The 23,344-nt window shown below is 35.6% G+C and overlaps 1 long non-coding RNA gene across 1 annotated transcript in view; it reads left to right on the plus strand.

Annotated features, from left to right (window-relative positions):
• LOC130142699 (uncharacterized) overlaps nt 1–22,893 on the plus strand; it is a 327,736-nt gene extending 304,843 nt beyond the window's left edge. Inside the window, exon 3 of the long non-coding RNA XR_008819483.1 lies at nt 22,786–22,893. This is a non-coding gene — a long non-coding RNA (uncharacterized LOC130142699). The remainder of the gene's footprint in view (nt 1–22,785) is intronic.
• The last annotated feature ends 451 nt before the right edge of the window (nt 22,894–23,344 follow it).

The following is a 23,344-nucleotide window of genomic DNA, read 5'->3' on the forward strand; positions in this document are numbered from 1 at the left end:
TTTCTCTCTCAAAAAAATGCCAACCTAACCCAACACAAACTCAAACAAGAAAAAAAAAAAACAACAGGAAAAAAAACCAAAACCAAAAGTCTCAGGTTATTTTTTAAGGGAAAACAAATTACTTAAGAATTAATTAATAAGGGGTGTGTGTGTGTGTTTAAATCTGAAGAAATATTTTTTTTCTCTGTGAATTCCCACAGTATTTCAATTATATTGAGATTTTATTTTATTTATTTCCTATCCCTAATACTATGTAGTGCTAGTCCCTAGTAGTAAAGTAATTGCTGTCCTTCACCCTAGAGCTGGCTTCATTTTCATTCCTGGATAAAGTAAATACTAAAAATTATTATTTCTGAAGTAATCGTAGATAATAAGTTCTATAGAAGTACAAAAGCTTCTCACAAAGTTAATCTCTGTTCTAGAGAGGGCTTTTTTTTCTGCTTGAGTGGTCAGGAGACACAGTGAAAGCAAATGTACATTTGCTAATAACCGCAGGTGTCCTTTTACAGAAAAAATATATAGGCACCAAGGTGTGATAAGACAATCTTGGAAAAGCAAATTCTTACTTTGAAAACTACTTTTCTGGATGGTTGTTTCTAGATTCTAATTGCTCATTGTTCAAAGGAAGATCTGTGTTCCTAGAAAACAGAGGAAACTTCTTAGGATATGGGCACAAACAGTTCTATATTTATGACTGTCAGACTCCGAAATCACATTTACTAACCCTTAGAAATGTGTTCTTCATGGTCCTATTAACGTAGTTTGAAAAATGTAGACTCTTATCTCTAACATAATTGAATTTTTTTTTATCAACTGCTCTCAGGAAAGCAGCTTGAACTGCATCTTTGCAGGGTCAGTGATTTTTGGACTCAGTGATTTAATAAAGATTATAGAGTAGGAATGTGTAATAGCAGTACTGACCTAAGATTTACTTTCTGACACTGTTAGTAGGAAAAAAGATTAAACGTATTTGCATTAAAAAGATTTTACAGGTAGATCAATCCCAAAAAACTTCATAAACCTTTTCCTAACCTATTATTTATTCTGCAGCATATATTTTCCTGTTGTTCTAAACATGTTCTAAAAATGTAAAATGAAATTTCATTGTTTGTTCTCCCTAGAGCACACTATAGAAGTTACCTGTAGCTACTGAAATAACCAGTCAAACTTTATCTGTAAAAATAAACCGTTATTAAGAACAAAAAATATATTATAAGGAGATATTTTGAAAATTCCAATAAGAGCTAGCAAAATCAGGTGATTGTTGTTTTTTGCTGTTTATGTCTCTTGTAAGAAATAAAGTGTTGACACATCTGTAATGAAAATGTTGTTACTGCATATCTGCAGTTTAATGGTACCCCAGAGCTGCATTGCTGGATTTCATTATGTATTACAGTAAATAACACCTACTACAAAAAAGTAAAAAATGAATTTCAGTGGAGCAGTTATCTTCCACTTAGCAATCAGTATATTAATAAAAGAATCTACAGGGAAGATAATATTTATTTCAGGTACTGATACAGAACTAAATGCATGCTTTTCCATGCATGAAAAGCAAAATGGAATCAAAAGTTAAAAATGTACTAAATTGTTTATAGCATGGTATGATAGAAGCAATGTAGTGTTTGATATGGGAAGTTAGAGCCGTTTCAAGTAAAATGTCAGGACTAATTCGAGACAGCAAGCTACAAAACTTACAGGTCTTTTCTGCATATTCTGAATATATTTGAGCTTGATAACTCAACTGCACAAGAACTACTTTTATATGTGAAGACTTTGGCAATGGTTGTCATCTTACACATCTATAATAAAACCATTGTGTATATATCAGCCGTGCCAGTCATGTTTATAATAGATACATAAATTAACATACAATGATAATCACCTCAGCCTGACATTTTTAGTCGATAATGACTGCAACAAATGGGTGACCTTCAATTCACTAGCACACAACAGTCATATTGCTTCAGGAGACAAGCTAAGAGACATGTTCAATTTAGTGGTGACACTTGTGTGACATCCAGTAATCCTTAAAGGTTCATTCCTTTATCTTTGCTGCTACGATCTTTACTAATAAAAGTGTCTACTTTCATTCCTGTAGTTAATTGGAAAATTTCAGGTTTATTTTCTTCCCTTCTAGATGTTTTCCTGTAATCTCAACATATCTTCAGGTCAGTGATGAGTAAATTAATAGATTCTTCTCATTGTCCTTACTGTTGGCACTGTTATTCTAAGGAAACTTTAATGGGAGCATAGCTGTCAAGCCTGTTGCTGAAGACGTCACTAGGGAAACTGATTCCTATTGCTTCTGCCTTGGTAGGCACTTTGCAGAGGAAGCAAATTGCTATTAGAACTTCCTCTAGAGACAACCTTGGATTCCTGTGGCAAGAGTTTTCCATTGCTGCTACTAGGTCTATCTGTAAGTTTTCCTGCTATAAGCTGTTGCCTTAAAAAGACACTTCAATTTGAATGTATTTAAAATCTGGGACATCAAATCACCTTGATTTAGTACTAGACAAACAGGAGAAACAAGCCTTACATGATGATGTCCTGCTTGCATTTCCTTCTTTCATGTTGGGGAGGATCAACAATTAAACAGTTCACCCTCAAAAACATTTTAAAAATACATGAACCTTGCCCCATTTATAGCATTGTTTAGTGGGACCACCAGTTCTACAGCAATAATGATTATAAAAAAAACAAAAACCAAAAAACAAAACAACACAAAGAAAACAAGCAGGAAAAAGAAAAGCATAGATGCATTGATTCTTGGAGAAATTAGTGTCCACTTCTTTTTTTTCCTTGTCTTTTTTTTTTTTTTAATGAAGAAAACATTTGAGTATGTTAAAGAGAAAAAACTGCTTTCCTTTACTGCAGCAGCTCCCTTACTGCAGCATCACAGGCCAATAAAAAATTCTTATGCAAGATAATCAGTATGAGTTCTGACAATATGGTAAACTCTACTTTAGCAAGTCAGACTGGGAAAAGATCCTGATAGGGCTTTTTTTTGGTGGTAATTTACTTAATACTTTGCTAAACAGTTATAATTGGATTTTAAAACGGTGCATTTCTGCAGCACAGCTCTGTCCTATGTGGAAGGAATAGAAAGGAAGAGTAGTCTTTGTTTCTCTTATAAGAGAAACAGGAGTCTATCCTGTTTTCTTTCCAACCTCTGGAATGCATACTGAAAAATCAGGGTTATTTCCTGCACTATTTCTAAGCTTTAAGGAAATGGATTCACTACATCTTCTTTTTCCCAGCCATTACAGAATTTACTCTTGAGAATATAATATACATGCATTTGTATGATTACTTGATTCCATCATTCACTGGATTAAATGAAAATAGTAAACTTTTATATCTGGGTAATTTGAAAAAATTGAAAAATATTTTCCTTATTTTCTGTCCCACGCTATACTTTGTGTTTAATAGACCATTTTAATTTTAAATAGAAATTAGTCTAGTTTAGTTTTCCATGTTTGTTTTTTTTACTCTGAAAAACTACTGTCTTATGTAGATTAAAAAGTCAAGTGTATCAAAGTAAAATAATAAAAGATTTTTCTTAGAAATTTTGTTGAAATTAAAATTTGACTTTTGAGACTTAGCAAAATAGCTACAAATTGGTATATTATTAACAGTAGTAAAAAGTAATATGGAAAATTTAATTAATTTTTAGTCATAAACATTATGGTTTAATAGTTTCTTTGAAAACTGTCATATATCAGGCATTTTCACTAAACCAGAAATACATTTTTAAAAAATGATAAATCCGCTAACTCTATGCTATTTTGTAATGATATTCTTTTTAATTTGTAGTATCAGTAATAGATTTTTTACAGAAAATGAAAAAATAGGAATTTAAAAGTAATTTTTAATTTCGGGATCTAAGAATGTGTACATTTAGCGTTATGCAAATTCACTAAGATTTACATTTTAAAGAGACAAGTTTTGGTCCACATTAACATTTCCTTATCCTGGGCAATCAGTTTACTGAGGGATACAAAGAGAACAAAGGAGGCTGTACTGTCTTCTCCTATATGTGCCTGTGAAAATTTCAGGTGGGTTCTGCTCCATCTCCTGAGTCAGCAACAGAAGCAACAGTAGTTTCTCTGATATTAAGCCCTTTAGGAATAACAGATTATTCTGGCTGTGTCACTGATGGTCCTGTCTTTGAGATATAGAGGTGAGTGACATACAACTACAACACATTTAGTTTCCTCTGTACCCTAAGATATCCCTTAGGAGGTTGCTGGTGAAGTTGGTCTTTGTGTAAAGGAAAATGTCTTCTGAAAAGGGCATACATAAAGATGACAAAGAGTGAAAGATGCAAAAGCTTTTAGGAAAGTACACTGAAGGGTAGGCTTCTTTTAGGAGAGATTAATTTTCCTTTCACACACAGTCAGTTGAATGATAGTCTTTGTTTTGACTGATCAGAATATCACATTAGGTATTCTGCTACTGATGAGAAAAATCTATTTTTTTGAAATAAAACTGCTACTTTTCATACCATAACATTTTTGCTTTAGTTTTCCCATAAACATTTAAAATTTATATTTTAGCAACTATTACTCAGTATTTTAGGCTTCCTGAAATTATCTTCTTTTTATTACTGGTTGTTTTTTTTGTGTGTGTGTAACAGTAAACCACCTAAATACTTCACATGCTTCTCTTAGCTGTGAAAATTTCACAGTACCGCTAGTACTTTTTTGATGCTAATAGGACTGTTCATGGTAGAGTGTAATATGGAAAACAAACACCAAAAAAGCTGAAAACAGATGTATTTGTGCTAATACATAACTTTTCTTTTAATTCCCTCTTTTCAAGTCAGTTATGAGACTAGGTTGATCATAACAGTAATACTTAACTAAAGTACAGAAATCATGTTGTAGAGAATGTAAAAGTTTGTTTTAGAAAAGAATGCCCCTGCAATTTTAGAAAGGAAGTTCTGTCTACATTCATTTCACTGCAGTAACTGAAATTCAAAATTCTTTCTAAAAAAGAAGGCATTATCAACAGACCTTAACAGGAAGATGTCTTTACTCTGCATGTTACTTTCAAAATAGTTAACAATAGGTTTATCCACATTTTCCAATAGATAAAGCTTTTGTAAAAGTCCATTGGAGTTGTACCAAAATAAGGACTGCTGAATTCACCAGTCCTTACCATATCTCAATAGTACAGTAAGAGTATTATTTAGACCACATTCAGTGGATTTTTCCTAGGAGACCTATGAAGATTTCCTTGGCTTAGTTCCCCAAAAACCTAACCATGTATCAAACACAAAGTATTTGTTGGCTCTGCTCCCAGTTATCAGTTTCAGACATTTGGCTAACCTCCTTGACTAACACGAAGCTTAGAGACTATGCTTTCCCACATGTTCTCATCTCAAAGGTAGCCCACACAGGTGACGGTTGACTGAGCAACTAAGTATGTTTGTAGGAAACACTGAAATGTAGCATAGCTCTGTCCAAGGATGCTCTTACAAAGAAGCATCTAGATGAGTATTTCTTCCTTTCCTTGGTATGTACCCTGCATCTTCTTTGCTTAACAGATTTTTGGATATGATGACAAGTAATTTAACAAATCTTTTAACAGACTTTCCCCTGAAAGTTCCAGATTTTGATATTCTATCTTGTTCAAGAAATTATCCAACTCCCATCCCAGTTAAAGAATGTAATTTTTTTTAAGCATCTTCTAGTTCTCAAGAGGAATTCCAGTACATAAAGTTATTCTGCATCAAATATATCTGCTGCATAGAAAGAATATTGTGGACTCCAAGACAGGCAACTATTGTGCTGAGCACTAAGGCCCCTTCACCAGAAAAGATGGTTTCAATTGCTACATTAGCTAATGGCTCTTTCAATTAATTACTCTGCATTACAAAATGCCCTACTGCTGAAGCTGGTATTTTCTAAAAATGCCAATTTCATTGTGTTTCTTTGAGGGTATTTTTTGGGGAAAAAGTGAAATATCAAACTATTCTCTTTCATTGTTTCATTAATCAAAGACTAGTTCTAATTTTTTGGCTCCTAAAGACTAAATTTCAAGCTTAAGGTATCTATGCATCATTTTTAAAAATATTTTTTTAAATATAAAACTTCATAAGAGATTATATTGAAATAGTTCATTTAAGCCTTACCCAAAATTTGATTTTTTGTTTGCAAACCATTATTGGGAATGTAGCTTTCCATCACAACCTCGAAAAAAGTGTCCTGCTTGGCATCATTGAAAGTATTGTGATGATATTGAATGTCACCATATACAGCTCTTCTTGATGAGAAGTTATGATATGTTTTTAATTTATAAATGAGTAATTCCTTTTTTTTTTTTGTTTTGTTTTGTTTTGCTTTAATTTCAACTCAGTCTCCTTCACCACAAAGTAAATACAATATTTTCCAGGCAATTCTGATCTAATTTGCAGTTTTAGGCACATACTTATTTTCATATATTTTCATATTTTCTCTCTTCCAAGAGTGAGCAAAGCCAGGATAAACAACCTTTCATGAAGAATGTCCCAGGTCCCCACTCTTGGCTGGCTGTCTTTGTTTTCCATCACCCTTTTTTTCCCAAGTGAAAACTGCATAAAGAGCAAGCTATGTCTTCACCTTTTTAAGACTGCATACACATATAACCTTGTATGGCAGCCAAGGTTCATTTAAACTCTAATTTCACCCTCTTGAACCATTTCCTACTTTTTTTTTCTTTCCCATACCTCCTTGTTAGTCACTTCCACATTTTTCTGTTTGTATTTTCTTTGAATTCATGCCCCAGTCCATTCTGACACCTTTCTTCTTCTAATAGCAATAGTTACAGAGGCATTACTCCAGGACTCTGCGCTTTGTAGAGATTCCTGTGTATACAAGTATTTTTCATTCCAAAATGTCTGGGTTATAGAAGACAATTGCAGTTTTGCTCTAGCGTGCTGTTGTGCTGCTTCCATATTCTTTAGAAAAATAGTTTAGAGTTTTGCCTATCGTAAGAAAGTGAGAAATAAGACATATTTTTTTTAAAAAAATTAAATTCTCATCAGCTGAAGAATTTTATTGAATGTTTAGTTCACTTACAGACCTCAGAAAAGAAGCAAGAAATTAAAAACATATTTACATATGAAACTGATTCTTTTTTAAATCAGCTAAAACTGATTTGAATCAGTAAAGCACATCATAATTCTAACACGAAAATGCTCTTAATATAAGTAGCAATAAATTTCCATATATTACAGTACTCAGTGAAGATGAGCTATTCCAATGCAAGTAATAAATAACCATGATCTCAGTATATAACAGTTTGGTTTGGTAGGTTTTTTTTCTCCTAGTCCTAGAGAAGAACACGTTAATATCCAATTCATTCAAACAAAAAGGCAAAACTAGTGGACTCTGACGTTTTGTTTGCTACAGAATATGATGTGCATCACTGATAAGAGCCGAAGGATTGGAAGAGACCTGTAGATGCAGGGAAATTCATATCCAGAGGCAACCCCCTTACTTAATTCCTATATATTTTATACTAGTTAAAACCCAAATCACTACTGATATTTGGATCAAGATTTGTCTTTTACAAATCAGGACAGCCCACTGAGCTAATGCTCTTTGTCGTAACAGCCCATGCTGGGAAAAGTCAATGGCATTCCTGAGTTGTCCAAGAAAGGTGTGGGAAATTGAAATGAAATATGAATGTCCTAAACTATTCTGTCATTGCATGACTGGGCTGAATAAGTCTCCTGTTCCTAGAGTTGAATTTGCCAGTTAGTAAGATACTTTTCATTCATAGCAATGTGAATTAGTGGCAAAGATAAACTTATTCCCTTACAGAAATTGGCTGTCATATTACTTTGCTATGATTACTAAATATAATACTAGTTCTCTGAATTTTCCCATGTTTCTTTTGGCCCTGCAAGTTTATTAATTGTTTACCTATTTGGTAGAAAAATATTCTCTCCCTAACCCTGCAAGGCTATCTTGTATCTGTCTGTGCTCAGTCACTTCCAACCCATAACCTGTTGCCACACTTTCTGGACCGTAGGATGGTCTTTGAATTTTGTTTATTTATATCATAACACTGTTCCACAGAGCACTCAGATAGCATGCTGTACACTAAAGAACATGAACTAGTTTCTAGAATGGCATGGTGGGGTCATAGATGTCAGCTACAGCTCTCATTTGTTTAGGTAACATTTAGAAAAGGTGTAAAACTTAACAAGAGTATATTCAAAGATGTTTTGTGAGGAAAACATCTCAGGAGGTGCTAAGTAACCTCTTAATGGATTTTAAGGCATCCTGTCTTGTATCACAGAAGCACAGGTCTTTATACAGAATGTTAATACAAAATGCAATCATGCAACATTAGCAACACAGTAAAAATGAAATCTACTGTTCAAAATCAGCTGTTAGTTCTATTTTTAAGATCTTGCCATGAACCTTAACATAAGTTAATCTTTCACAATGCACTCTCAATTTTTAATTTTGACATAAACAAAATTTTGAAATAAGACAATAGAAGGTAAAAAAAACCCCACAACTAAACAAAACAAAACATTCCTGAAATCACAAGTTAAGCTAATAGTGGATTCAGGAGAAAGTAAAGAATATGAAAACTAATAAATAAGTCCAGGTTTCAAATGTACTTTTTTTATAAATATACATATGTATTTGTTTGTAGCTTTGTATCTGAAATTAACTTTTGCAGGTGAAAATCACAGACCACTTTCTACACAGGGAAACTGAACATGTCAGTGAGTTATTGCAAAATTAGGTTACGGTTGAATGGATAAGCATGGAAAAACTATAGAGTATTTCTCAAGATGACAGAGGAAGCTATTGGTTTAAAATAGCAGGAATAAGTATTAGGAATAAACCAATGGCAAAAATTACATTTCTTAGGTTTTGTACATATTCTTCAAGTTCAATAATCACAGTCCCATAAATAAACTTAGTCCTTACAATAAACTTGAACCGCAACTAGTTAAAATAACATTCATTTGAGCTTTCTCCTAAGCAAGGAGAAATCAAAAGCACTACAGCTTTTACTGTAAATGACTGACACATTCTTGCCCGTTCTGTCAGGATCCTGATCACAGCCTCATTCCTAAAAGTTCAGTGGGCTGAGCTAAGGTGTTCAGTGCAATGAGTTGAGGCATTTAGTCAATGGTCACCTCCATCGTTCATGAGAAGCCAGAAGCCTAAGCAGCTCTCCTTCCCTGCAGAGCTGCTTCTTAGCAGAGGCTGTGCCTCCCTGAGCCATGCTGCAGCTGCTCAGCAGCTGTGCCTGTGCCCAGGCTCACACCCATTCAATGTGGACCCAGCCTGGACCCATGGACATGGCCTTCTGGCTTGGGCTTGGACCTGCCTTGCCCCAGTAGACTTACCAGGCTGTCACTACACTAAGCCTGTCCCTGGCCAGTGTGTCTGGGCCTGATCCTGGCCCTGACTTGCTGTCTCAGTGCCCTGGTTCCTTGTCAGGGGGAAGCATATCCCTGCCTGCCTTGCTTCCACCCTTGGCTCCTGGCTGCCTCCTCACAGTGAGCAGCAGAACGTGCTCCTCCCTGACATCTTCATTCAAAGTCTAGGCCACTATTTATCAAAACTCATTGCTTAGAAAACATGTAATAATTTATGGGTTTATTGGAAAATATGTAATGATTCATGTACTGAATAATTGGTTTCATACAGGGAATTTAACAGTACTGTTTGAAAGGTGGTGGAATTGCAGGGTAAGTAGAATTCACGGAACAACTTAATTGATTCCTTCAAGGTGACAGAAAGAGAGGTGACTGTTAATTCTTCTTGGCCTAATTTCAGCAAACAGTATGTTTTGAGCCCAAATAGCTGAAGTTCATCAGCTTTTTTGTTATAATGGGTTGTGGGGAAAATAACAGGGACTAAGTTTTGTCTTTTGCTTGACATCAGTCTGCCCAAAGAATTAGGTAATAATCTTAAATTTTTCATGCTGTTGTTGAATTACTTCTTAAACATGGTTTACGGACTATAGTTGCTGTGGTGTTTTGCCATGTGCTACTCTATTCCTTTAGAAACTGCTATGCTGATCCTGTTACCACCTAAGATTCTGGTTCAGTTCCTGTATTTTAACCTGTATTCAAAATTTTGTTTTGGAAGGGAATGTTTATTGGAGGTGGGGGTGGGGAGACTTGGGTTTTGAGGCTTTTTGGTGACTTATTTTACTGAGAATTTGAGAATGGAGTCCCAAATATGTCTCAGGTAACATCACTCATTTAATGAAACTTAAATAAACTTTAAATAAAGACTTGCACTATAAAGATCCTTTCCCTGGCCACCTTTTAGAGGCCAGTATTCTAGAATAAAATAAGCATAGGGACTCTGACTGAAACAGTATTATACCATTGAAGCTAGACATAACTTCAGACAGAAAAGTAGTAATTCAACTGTAAATAAGCAATGCATTAGTAAAGCTGGTGAAAGATCAATTAAGACAAATTTAAATCATATGAGGTACCTGAACTACCACAGTGCTTTGTAGCAATAATAAATCACAGTCAGCACTGGCTGCGCTTGGACCAACCACTTACTTTTGTAAACTAGTCAGAACTTGGAAATACAGTTTTCTGACAGTGGTCACTTGGGTGCTAGGCACTTGTTAAAGCCAGCTAAAATGAGTAAAGCTCAGGCAGTTACAGCAAGGTCTTGAGACCGTGCACTTTGAGGTCAGTATAGAGCCCTTGGCCTTATACCAGGCCTGCTAGAGATCATGTGTACTGGATTACAGTTTCAACTTGACCTCACTGTCATAAAATCTCATAGGAAAAAAGAAAGTTATTGCACATGTAGTGGTTTCTTAGAAAAAAACCTATGACTTGGAAATAATAGTATTTGTTTTAAAATAAAGCTAGCAAAGACTATTGACTAGATTCATTGTGCTATTTGGCTATAACAACTGGAGTAAAAGTGTTCTTCAGAGTTTTCCCCTGTGACCCTGTTGGTATGTGCAAACACTTTCTTGCTTCATGAACAAATGAAATACTAGATTTAGAAAGATATCAGAAATATGTGTATTTTGGCAAGACAAAAATGCAAAAGTAAAGCCATTGTTTGGTGACAGATGACTAATAGTAAGAAAGGCTGGAAAAGATATGTGCATAGAGAGCCTTGTTACTGAAGTGAATGAAACTGAAGCAATGATAAGACGGTACTGAAAAATATGTTGGTTGGGGTGTGGGGGTCTTTTTTTGGTTTGGGTTTCGTTTGTTCCCTTCCTTCTTTCCTTCCCCCCTTCTCTTAGATTAATCATTTTGCATGCCATGTTTGTGAAAGAGGTGAGATTCTGAAAATATGACACATGATTATGTCTTAGAAGTCCTGACTAACTCTGCTTTCATTTCAGTGGTACAACTCTGTAGGTACATTGTGGGTATCTGACAATAGCTTTATAACAGTGAGAAGGAAATTGCATGGCAATCCTGATTTATGATGAAAATTTCAGCAGATCCTTTATTTGTGGAGTATACAGTGGTTTGACATTAAGACCCCAAGGAACATTTGATTCTTTAGTTTTATGTAGTGAAGCAGATTCAAACTGTACTTAACAAGCAGAATTGCATTTGTGAATTGCTTTAGGAAAAAAAAAAATCAGTTTTGATCTCTTTTTTACTTTAGCTTAGTGTGTTCAGAAGTGGAACAGTTCATGAACATAATGTTCAGCGCATAAGTCTGAGTTTTGCATTGTTTAAGACATAGGCTTTATACAGTGGAAAAGCCTAGGGCAAGTGTGCTTTCTAAGGTCTGATTTGCTGTACCATAGTCTAGGCTTCTCTGTGGAAAATCTAAGTCTAGTCATAGCACTTCACTTACTTTTGGATTTATGATTATGTAAGCAGAAAGAATCAGTAATACATAAGCATGGCCTTCAAACACATTACAACTTCATATGGATTCACACCAATCTTCTACTTTAAGGAAATGGAATAAAAAAAATATAAATTTATATATCTACTACCTAGATTACTGAGAATGTATTATTACAAGTGAGAAGTACTTGGATTCATTGAATCAACATTCAGCTTTTTCATTAACTTAATTAGCATAGGCAAAATGACTGAAGATAAATACTGCAAATCTTTAAACTGTTTCGGTTATGGTTTCTTCATCTAGTGGAGTTATTTGACTTCTTTTGTTATTTTTGCTGCAAGTTCAAATGCAAATATCTGTGATAACATAGCCATGATAACGCTAGTAATTGGATTATGCACTGAAAATACTCCTGAAGAATTACATTTGATAAAACTAGGTTTAGTACAGAATCTGGATAGCCGAATGCCCACAATTTATAAAGCCTATAAAATCTAATACTATATTGTCTGTTGACTGAAATGTATTATGGCTGACAATAGGTTTTTATCTCCTTTTTGTTCCCTCCTCTTTTATTTTTTTTTTTAAAAAAAAGAAAGAAAAAAAAAAAAAGTAAAATTTTTCTTTACATTTCTTGGCTTAGTAAACCTTTACTAAGAATGTCAGTATCACAAAAACAACAAAGCAGATTATCTGGACTCCATATCTTGTAAGAAGCTAATCTCCCATCTTTCAAATGAAACAAAGAAAATACCTCAAGACATTTTGTTGTATACTCCTGAACAGGGAGCAGTACCTGGAAACAGTATGAAACATAGTGGTGTGTATAGCTAGTCATCTAGCGTACTGAGTATTCAGTCTGCATCATAGCAAATTCTGCTCTTGCTACATAAATGGCTTCAGCTACTTTTTAATCAGCTTATTCCCAATTGAAGCCACAAAGAAGATTTTGAGAACAGTCCATTAGACCTACCATATTAGGAGAACCGTAAGGTTGAAAACTAGCTCTTTCTTTAGAACAGAAGAAAGCAAGGCAATGAATGGGAGATATGACATCCAGAACTGTTACTGCATAGTCAGGATTCAGCAGGCAACCATAAGGACAGGCTGAAGTTAGAAGGGACCTCTGGGGGTCATCTAGTCCAAAACCTCTGCTCAGGCAGGGTCAACTAGGGCAGATTGACAAGGCCCATGTCTTTATGGGCCTTTTCAAAATGTCCAGGGATGGAGATTCCAGAACCTCCCCAGGCAATCTTTTCCAGTGCTCGGTCATCCCCACAGAAAAGAGGTTTCTTATGTTCAGGAGGACCCTCCTGTGTTTTTACATTTGTTCCTGTTGCCTCTGGTCTTGTCAAATAGGTACAACTGAAAAAAGTCTGATTCCACCTTCTTTGCACCTTCTTTTCAGATTTTTATATGCATTGATGGGATCTGCCCTGAGACTTCCCTCTGCTAGGCTAAACAAGACTATCATCCAGATAATTAATAAAGATGTTGAATTTGGCCTGCTTCATGTTCCTGTGACCTAACTTGCTTTCCATTATATATTTCAGGGTGTCATGTAGTGTAGGGGCTCCCTTGGGGCCAGGTATGGTGGGGACTCCTTAGGGGTGGGTAGGGCAGGACCTCAGTGAGACCCCATTTGCTGCCCCCAGCCAGGGAGCATGTCAGGCAGTGGGGACAGTCAGGGGTAGCCCCAGAGCAGGGCATTAGGCACTCCTGTGAGGATAAGTCCAGGCTGAGTCCAGGCTGCAACATGAGCCTGCAGGTGCGTGTCAGGACTGATGCTGGTGAGTGTACCCAGGGTCAAACACAGCCCCAGGAGGACTGAAACAACTTCATCAAAAATTTATCATTGACAAGGAAAAAAGTGGCACTGGAGTAAATCTGCTGGTCATGTAGTAATGTAAGATAACTTTTTGATTTAGGAGGAAATTATCTTTTCTAGTCCTTTCCAGCATAACTTTTATATTTGAGGTAAAACTTTGCATATTAGCACAATTATCAAGGACTACATGCAAAGTAAATACGTTTTTCAGTTCCCTGATGAGAGGGAATATATAAATAAAAATATATAAATAAAATATATTTGAACAGGTGTTACTCCACATCACAGCATTCCCCGGTTCTTGAAAACAGACATCGGCTATGCTGATTCCTGATGTGAAGTACTGTAGTTTTTGACAGTCTTTGTATGTATTGCCAATATTTACTTTAGCTTCCTGGATTTATAAACAGAAACAAAGAGTGTAGGGTATCTGATACCACAGAGTGCTAGAAATCAGCCAGAGACTGTTATGCATAAGGCTATTGAATAAATAAGAATTTTTCCAGCCATATCTATTGATAAAATAGGTCTGCTTCAGAGGGAAAGATAAGGAAGACAGACTTAAAATTTTAAAATGCAGATCTTTCATTTGGCTTTATATACTGTTGCTGGAGCAGGAAAAAAACCAAAACAAAAAAGAACAAGACAAACAAGCCAACCAAAACCCAAACAGTGATGTATGAAGCTTACAAATGAGATCCATCTATATATTTTTTGAAAAAATTATTTATGCCACCATTGATGTGGGGATTTGAAGAATTGTTTTAATAGCACAACCATTCTTTAACCAGGGACTATTTATGCACAGTTAAGAACGTATGAAATCAAATTAGAATGCATCAGTAATTACATCCTTTGGTGATAATATATCTTCCTTTTCTTCTGATCAAGCCTATCACAATATTCGTCCAAACAAATGGGAAGTTAGAGCACACCTGATACATCTGGCCAGATTTCACTAGCACATTTTAGGAAAGCACTTTATGAACTGAAGAAAACAGTAAACAGACTGTACTGAATCGGCAAACATAAATAGTGAGTGGATGATGGACAGTGAATTCAGACGTATGGAGAATTTTTTTAATGAGTGTTGCCCTTGCACAATAAACTCAAGTCCTTACCCTGACATTCACTAAAATTAGTCATTAGGATTATCTCAGCTTATATTTTCAGAAGCATGATAGAAGAATTTCTCATAAAAATTTAATCACTATGCATATGAAAACCAAGAAAATCCAAATACATTATTTGTTCGAAGCCAAATAAACCAAAATGTATAAATTAAGAGTTTAGAACTTCTAAAGCCTAAACTCTTTTTCTTCAGATCCCAAAGCCTAGTAAATACCATTTTTGCTGTTGTTGGTTGAGAGAAATTTTTACATCAGCCTGACCATACAGTGTCGGGACCTGGCTAGACTTGCCTTGACACAGGTTGATTTTATCTTGCTTTAACAAATAATGTCTAGAGGCCAAGTGATGACTGCCAAACATATTGGAGCTGCATCCTCTGAGTTTCATTACGTCAAGGTCTGATGATTTATATCATTATCATAACTTGAATTTCCAAAATTTTGCTGTATATCATGTGCTATGTCTTCATTTAGGTGATAAAATATCACAAATTTTGGTTATCTAAAGGATCCAGCTTAAATTTATCTAACCAAATTTGAGATAATATTGTCTGTTTGAGTATTTGGTTATGTGCATCAACTGACTGCTTTTTGAGACCAAACAGAGTCATTGATAAGCAGAAAATAAGATGTCACGAGGAGCCAACAGGGATATTTACTAAGACATAATCCTCTTACTTGGCTTACTATTACTGCATCCTTCTCTGTCAATGTCTGGTTGCTTTCTTAAGCCAAACCTTCTAAACAACAGTATTGCCATGTGGTAATATATAGCCTTTTTTGTTAAATCTGATTACTCCTTAATTTGAATTCCTTCCTCTCAAAAGAGCCATGTCCTCATACCTCCTTTGCTTCACATACATGAGGACATGGAAGTACTCAACTGCAGCATACATGAATGATGATTATTCATTCAGCCATGAGGTTTAAAGATGGAACTGTTTGCCAGGAATGGAAGACAGTCCTTTCGTTCTGAAAATAAAACCAAGCCAGCCTTAAAATGCAAGACCTCTGAAGATTAAGTTGTCTAGCTTAATCAGAGATAAGATTGAAGGATGACTTCTACATGAATATATATGTATATGCGCACAACTGTAATAGAAAAGAGAGGACAGCTGTTAAACTTTGAAGACAAAATGGCAACATTAATCCAGTTATTGAGAACCAAATTTTAGACAAGTATAGCATGAGAATTAGAAATAAATATTCTAGTTGTGAGGTATTTAAATATTGTCAGATAGTGCAATCATTTGATAACAAAACTATTTCAAAGGTACATTTCACTCCAGAAAACCTTATAATGCCTGTGTGTGGTTTTAATGGATATAGGACTGCTTTGGTTCATTTGGACCTTGAAATCTTTTAATCTCTGATTCCCCATTTTCATCACCATCTTTCAAGGTTACTGGGGAAAACAAAATTTAATGCATTGACATTTTAATGTTCTTCATACTTGCATCTTTACATTAAACTAGTAACAAAATCAAATTTCATGCTTCAGAGCTTTAGGCAGTCATCAGCAAAGTGAAGGAGTACATTGTCTTGATGAGCAATTGGTTAGATATATTTTTTTCTCCTCTTCCTCCAAAGAATCAGAGGCTGGCTGCAGCTATAGACTGGAGGAAAGATAGATAAAGAGACACTTAGAAAATATTTCTTCAGTGTATCTGCTGACATATTCAAGGTCATGCTGATCTTCAGATTTTTATTCAAGCAGGAAGATTTCCCTGGTCAGTCTGATGGGAATTGTCAAAGATTTTTTTGCCAGCTTCTTAGTTTTCTTTAGAGCAAAATGAGTAGATGAAGCTCCTGAAGTGTCATAATGTAAAAAATATTTTTCACCTTCTAAATGTTATGGTCAGAATAAATTAGTTATTGACAAAAAGTTTCAAAACTGGGCTCAATTTTGTTTGGATTATCTGAATATAATTCAGATATTAAAATTCCACCACTGTTAAAAATCTGGAGTAGAGGAGCACATGTGGTCCTCTCTTGATGCCGTGATCTACCCAAGGAGAAATATATACAATCATTACACTTATGGCCTCAAAGAAAGATAAGTTACCAAACTTTGCAGTTCTCAGATCAAAAGGCTGGCAGCTGTAGTGGTTGACCTTGGAGAGCTGCCAGATCCCCACCCAGCTGCCTTCTTATCCCCACTTCTTAACAGGACAGGGGGAGGAAATCAGATAGAAGAGCTTGTCAACTGCTAATATCCCTACACTGTTTATGGGGAGAGCCATAAAAGCACCTAGTTAAAATAAGGTAAAAGAAAGAACCCATCAAAGTCCTGACTATTGATTAGCCATAGGATAATACAAACTGTGGAAAATATGTACCTTCTTAAAGATCACTGTAAATATGAGGTTGAATAAATTATTTAGTTTATAGCTCTAGTTAAATAAGAATATGATGAACTTCAAAGAAATTTAAGTATTTCACTTTTCATAACATCCCCCATTTACATTTTTTTTCATAAGGAAAAAAGTAACTGTCATGTTTTCGTTTCCTAAAAATGAGATGTTTCTGTGATGAGTTAACTTTAGCTGACTTTCAGATGTTCACCAAGTCACTCTCTCACTCTCCCTCCTAAACACAGGAGGAGAAAAAAAATTAGATGTAAAACCTCATTAGTTGAGATAAAGAGATCACTGACCAATTATTGTCAACAGGCAAAACAGAACCAACTTGGAGAAAATGTATTTAATTTATTGTCAAATAAAAATAGAATAGGATAGTAAGAAATTAAAAAAAACCTAAAAATATTTTTCCCCCATGCCTACCTTCTGCCCGAACTTCACTTCTGACTCTTCTATCACCTTCCACCCTGAGCAATGCAAGGGAATGGGAAATGGGGGCTATGGTCTGTTCATAATACTTCATCTCTGCCTTGCCTTCCTTCCAATCCTTTCCCCCTGCTCCAGCATGGGATCCTCCCCATGTATACAGCCCTTCATTTATTACTCCAGTGTGGGTCCTTTTGATGGCTGCAGTCCTTCCAGAACTGCTCCAACATGTGTCTTTCTGTGGAGTATAGTCCTTCAGGAACAGACCACTATAGCATGAGTCCCTCATGTGCTGCAGGTCCTGCCAGAAAACCTGCTCCTGCATGGGCTTCTCTCTGCAGGCTCCTGTGTGGTCTTTCCACAGTGTCCAGCTACCTTTAGGTCATGTTTTCCTGCTGTGGTGTGGAGTCCTTCATGGCCTACAGCATGGGTATCTACTCCAGTGTGGTCCTCCATGGGCTGCAGGGGTACAACCTGCTTCGCCATGGTCTTTTCCATGGGCTGCAGAGGAACAGAGGCTCCACTGCCTGGAGCACCTCCTCCTCCTCCTTCTGCACTGACCTCCAGGTCTGTAGGGCTGTTTCTGTCACATTTTTCTCACTTCTTTAACAGCTGCTATCAGTATATTTTGCCCTTTCTTAAACATTAAATGGATTATGAAAACAGGAGCTTAAAAAATAGAGCAGGCAGAAAAAAGTTTATAATTATGACTATTTTTGCATTATTATGACAAAAGTGTTGAAAAACATGATCAACATCTTTCTCTATAAAATCCTAGTTAATTTTGATTTCAAGCAGTAAATAAACTATTGAAATTTGGGAACAGGCAGAGAAGTAAGAATCTGTGCTCAGAAATCAGCTCTTACAATTTCTCAAAGTGCATCTTAGAAGATGCCTTTCTTTTATTTTTACGTAAGAAATTCATCTCTTTGGCACAAAGTAGAATGTGAGAATCTCAGTCACTGTAAGTTCTGGCAACAGGATCAACATATTTATTAAGATCTTGCAGTTAGTGAGGATGTGTGAGAGATTTGCTTTCTTTGCATTGTCCCGGCTAAAATCTCATGGTTTTGTCAAGTTTCTCTCAGTCTCAAGTATGGCATCTCTTGTGGATTGAGAACTTGTGATCCTATCTAAAAGCTATTGCAGCTGATGAGAACCTTCTCCTTAAGTCAAGAAAGCTTGGAGATTTTTTTTTTTTTTTTGAGAGGTCAGTAGGATACAGAGTTTACATCTTTGGAGGCAGCAGGAGATCAATAATCTCATGCTGTCTTGAAGATGTGCTACAGTAAAAGAGATTCTTTATGATTCTTTCCACAGAGTAGAGAACAGGGTATATGACTTTCTGCTGATAAATACAATTTTTTATAAAGGGACAGTGACAGATAATATAAAGAGGTAATAGTAATAGAAAAACCTTTCATGTATTACTATGCTCTGTAATGCAAATATCTTATGCTGATGTTGTCAATAAAAAATCTGGAATTCATGTTATATATAAAGATAATAAGTGAAGTTTATGTCTGTGAGTTTCACTTTATTTGGTTTTGTTTGGTGGTTTGTTTTTTTTTTTTTAAATTTTAGTATTGACTGTTAAAAATACATGTTGTACACTTAGAAACAGGATCATGGTGATCAAGTGCTGACAGAAATTAAGGGTATTTTAATATTTTTCTTTCTTCTCTAGTTGTTCAGTGCCATGCTTATGGTGTAGTTACAACACTGTTGATAAAACCTCATAAACTTAACCTACACAAAGCTTTAAGAACTAAAAAGGCTTCATTTAAGAGCATGTTTTTTCTTTTTCTTCTTCCCTCTTTGTCTTTGTTTTGTTTTTAATATGTATTACTGTGTCTGTAGGAAATGACCCAATGGCAAATGTTTTCATGCTTTTAAACTAAAGCAAAAACATAAAAAGTAAGAAATATTCCATCACTGGGGAAGAAAAAAATATTTTTAATGTGTCATTTTCAGGGATAGTAACTAAAGATATGATGTGTGTTTATACTAATTGTTTTACTAATTTGATGTTATTTGTTCTATTAATCTGATATTGTTTACCTTTGCATAATAAAATAGAATAGAAACATGAACTGTCTCCACATAAACACACCTGGAGATCATAAACACAGATAAACGATGCAGAATAAATGAAGTATTAACATTGAAATGACTTAAGTAATTGTAAATGTGGGTGAGTTTTTCAAATGAACAAACTGTATAATGTAGGGTCATATCCCAAATGTGTTAATAAAGAGAAATAGAAAAGGGTTTTCATTTTTTTAAAGGTAAGTCATCAACATCACATATACACATCCTTTCTGTTGAATGAAATCAGCTAGGGCTTCCTGAACGCTGTGTTATTGCCACTATTTATAGAAGCTAAAAGAATACCATGTCATTTTTACAAATAATTTTACTTTTAATTTAATTGATACTACTAAGGAGAATTTGGGAAGTAATTTTTCCCACCTTCAGGAATCGTGAGTATGGTGTCAACATTTCTTAGGAATGATCACTGGTGTATTGTTTCTGTGATGGCTGAGGCAGGATTTCGTATTATGTCTTGTGATTTTAGTAAGTAATTTTCACACAAGCTATTATATCAGTGTCCCATATGACATCTAGCACACCTGAATTCTTCTCCTGATATTCTTTTGACCTGAACAAGGACTTTTATGGCAGTATCTTGTAATTTTTTTCCAGTTCTAGATATAATAAGAGACACTACTTCTTCTCACAATCCTTCTGTTAGTGTCTAGCTTATGATTGTTCAGCAGCATCTTAAGTCTGAATTTAATACTTTGGAACACATTGTGTCCAAAAGCATATATGTAAATGTCAGTGCTGAAGCTTAAACCTTCTTAACATTGTCAACTATATATTGGCCCATTTTCCAAGAAAATATAAATATTGTAGCCCTCCTGGCACAGAATTACAGTATACATAATAGAGGCGAGAAACAATAATGTACAGTGCTCCTGTACTATCTAACGGACGTTGCAGACAGCTCAGCTCAAAGCTTCATGTTTATCTGTTGCTTTCATTCAGGAGCCAAAGTGACGTTTTCTTCTGTTCCCAGCTGATAACAACTGCAAAATATGGGCACAAATAACTTTGGGCCAATTGCATCCATGTCAGAAAAAAGAAAAAAAAAAAAGATATTGCTAGGCTTGTTGGCTGGAAGGTGGTGAAAGTGCTCGTAGGTTTCCTGAGGCTGAAATGCGTAGAGTCGGAGTCTAAGGGAAAGGGAAACAGAGTTCCAGGAAAAAGGAGGAAGAGAGAGCCATGAAAGGGTATATGCAAATATGAAGTAAATTAAAAGCAAATATAAGTATTTAAGAAGAAAAAGAAATTCTAAGACATTGGTTACTTGCTTTACTGGAATGGAAAACACTTACCCAGATGGTTCCAGCTGTCTAAGTGTGGGAGAAAGATCTCATGGTGTTACTGCTGCACAAGTTTTCCAATTTCAAGTTAGGAGCAATAGAAGAGACGAGATTTCTACTCCTTAGCCTCTGTTGATAATTCAGTATTTAGTTAATTGTCATATGTCTCCTGTACTTCTCTGCCTCATGGAATTCAAGGCCAGAACTGTCTGGAATTTTACCGTTATGATATTTTACCATCAAAATAATAAAGTATCTTTTAATCGGTCGCAGGCTTTTTGCTGTGGCAGCATTAGTACCCATGTGAAAGAGCAGGAATGGATAGTCGTCTGGCGGTTGCACTGAGATTTTCAGTCTTGCGGTGACCTCCCTTAATCATGCCTCATGGAGGCAGCAGACTACCCTGAAAAGAGGATCTGGTCTGCAAACAGGTGCTTCTGTTCCACACAGGAGGGAATCACCAATGACCATAACTCACTGTTATTTCTTCTTGGCTCTGGTTTTAATGAGATTTTGTTGTGAGGGGTTGGTCATTCTGAAACGTCTGCTTGCATAGGTTCCTCCTCTATCTCATTATACACTTCATCCACCATACTCAGGGTCTTATACCTATTCTGTAAAGTTATGGAGGACAAGGAAATGTTTCTTTCATGACTTCATGTGGTAACGTTCTCCCACTCCTCCTTACCCCTTTTAACCCTGCCTTCTTCCTGGCACAAAACAGATCTTGGACCTCCCTTCTTAGTGGCCATGCTGTGTTGGCTTGCAATGCATCAGGGATGGCAGAGTGCAGCTCCATTGATCAATCTCCTTCTCAGATGCCCAAACATTCCTCAGTCTTCCCACCTCCTCCTGCAGCTTGTCCACCAAGCAGAGCAGTCTGGTCACACCTCCACATAGGCTTGCTTGGTCTCTGACTCCAGGAATAACCCTTCACACATACAACTGCTGGAAATCTGGATGGTTGTGTGCTTGGACAGGAGCTCAGTCTGTGTGGCTGCATTAGTTCTACCAGGTGCTAGAAGCTCAGGGGGAGCAGAGGACACTGCTTTTTCCTGGGTGATCAACATGCTGCTGTACGTGCTTCTGCACCCACGCCCACTGCCACTTGGCCTTCTTGTACCTGCAAATAGCTTTCATGAGGACCTCTTCTATGATTTTTACTGGGAACTAAAGTGAAACTGTTTGGACTATGCTTTTCTGAATCTTCCTTTTCACCTATTTTGGTAGCTGGATATAATATTTATCAGGTTTTAGTCAGTTGGAACTTCTTTTTATCTCCATGACCTTTCAAAGGTGACAGAGAGCAATTTAAAATTGAGAGGCTTTTTCATTAATGTTCTGTTTTAAAAATAGTTTGTCATAATTTTGAAGACCATAATAAGGTGATGAAAATTAGAAAAAATAGTACCCTAAGATCAAAATAAACATGGATCTTCATTATTTGGATACCTAAATTAAATTCCTTTGATCTGAAAGACTTCTATTTTCTACCGTTACATGTCCTGATTTTACTTTCTTCAGTACCAGCATTTAAAAATGCATACCTTATATGAATATTTTATGTAGATTTAACAGTTACAAATTCATATAACAGTAATTTTTTAAAAAACTTTTTATAGCAAAATGAAATATTATTTAGAGCATTTATTTATACACATGTTGTATCACACATTCAAGGAGGTATTCAAAGAGTGTAATAGTTTCTGTTTCCATCCGTTTTATGGGTGTTCTGATGAACCCCTAATGTGACAGGCAAAGAAAATGTAATCAATGTCTTATTGCGCTTGGAAGACTGTGAAAAAAAGTAACTGACACAATATTTTCTTCCAGGTGGGAGCAAAAAGCAACTGCATTCCTGGCCCTTTACAATCTAGTTAAGAATTTGAGTGACGGAATGTTGGCGCCAGCTGTGGAAGAGCTTATCAGCCTCAACTCCAAGTAAGTGAAGTCCTACATATTCGGAGGTTCATTTCAGACTAAATTTACAAAGCCTACTGATTTCTAATAAGAAACATGGATTAAAAATAGTTTCTAAGGCACTGTAGAGCACTTTAGTTTCTCATATTGTGGAATTAAATTTCTCATTTAAACAACGTCTTTAAATTAGTACGTAACTTCATCTCTTCATAATGTTATTTTGCAAAGCTAATGACATCTCATTCTGATTCCTCTTCCTTTGTAGACAACTGAAAACACTCCCTTAAAGACAAATTATTATAAAGCATAAACATAAAATATAAAAATATATGTATATGTTCAGTGATCAAGAAAATATAGATAAATAGTAATTGGTTTGATGTAGAAGACCAATAGGTTAAAAAAAGTAAGGAAAATTATTTGAGTGTTAATTAAATGGACCTTCCTTCCTGTTGCATTTCTAATGGAAGAA

This window comes from Falco biarmicus, chromosome Z (assembly GCF_023638135.1).
Source record: "Falco biarmicus isolate bFalBia1 chromosome Z, bFalBia1.pri, whole genome shotgun sequence".
Classification (NCBI taxonomy): Eukaryota; Metazoa; Chordata; class Aves; order Falconiformes; family Falconidae; genus Falco; species Falco biarmicus.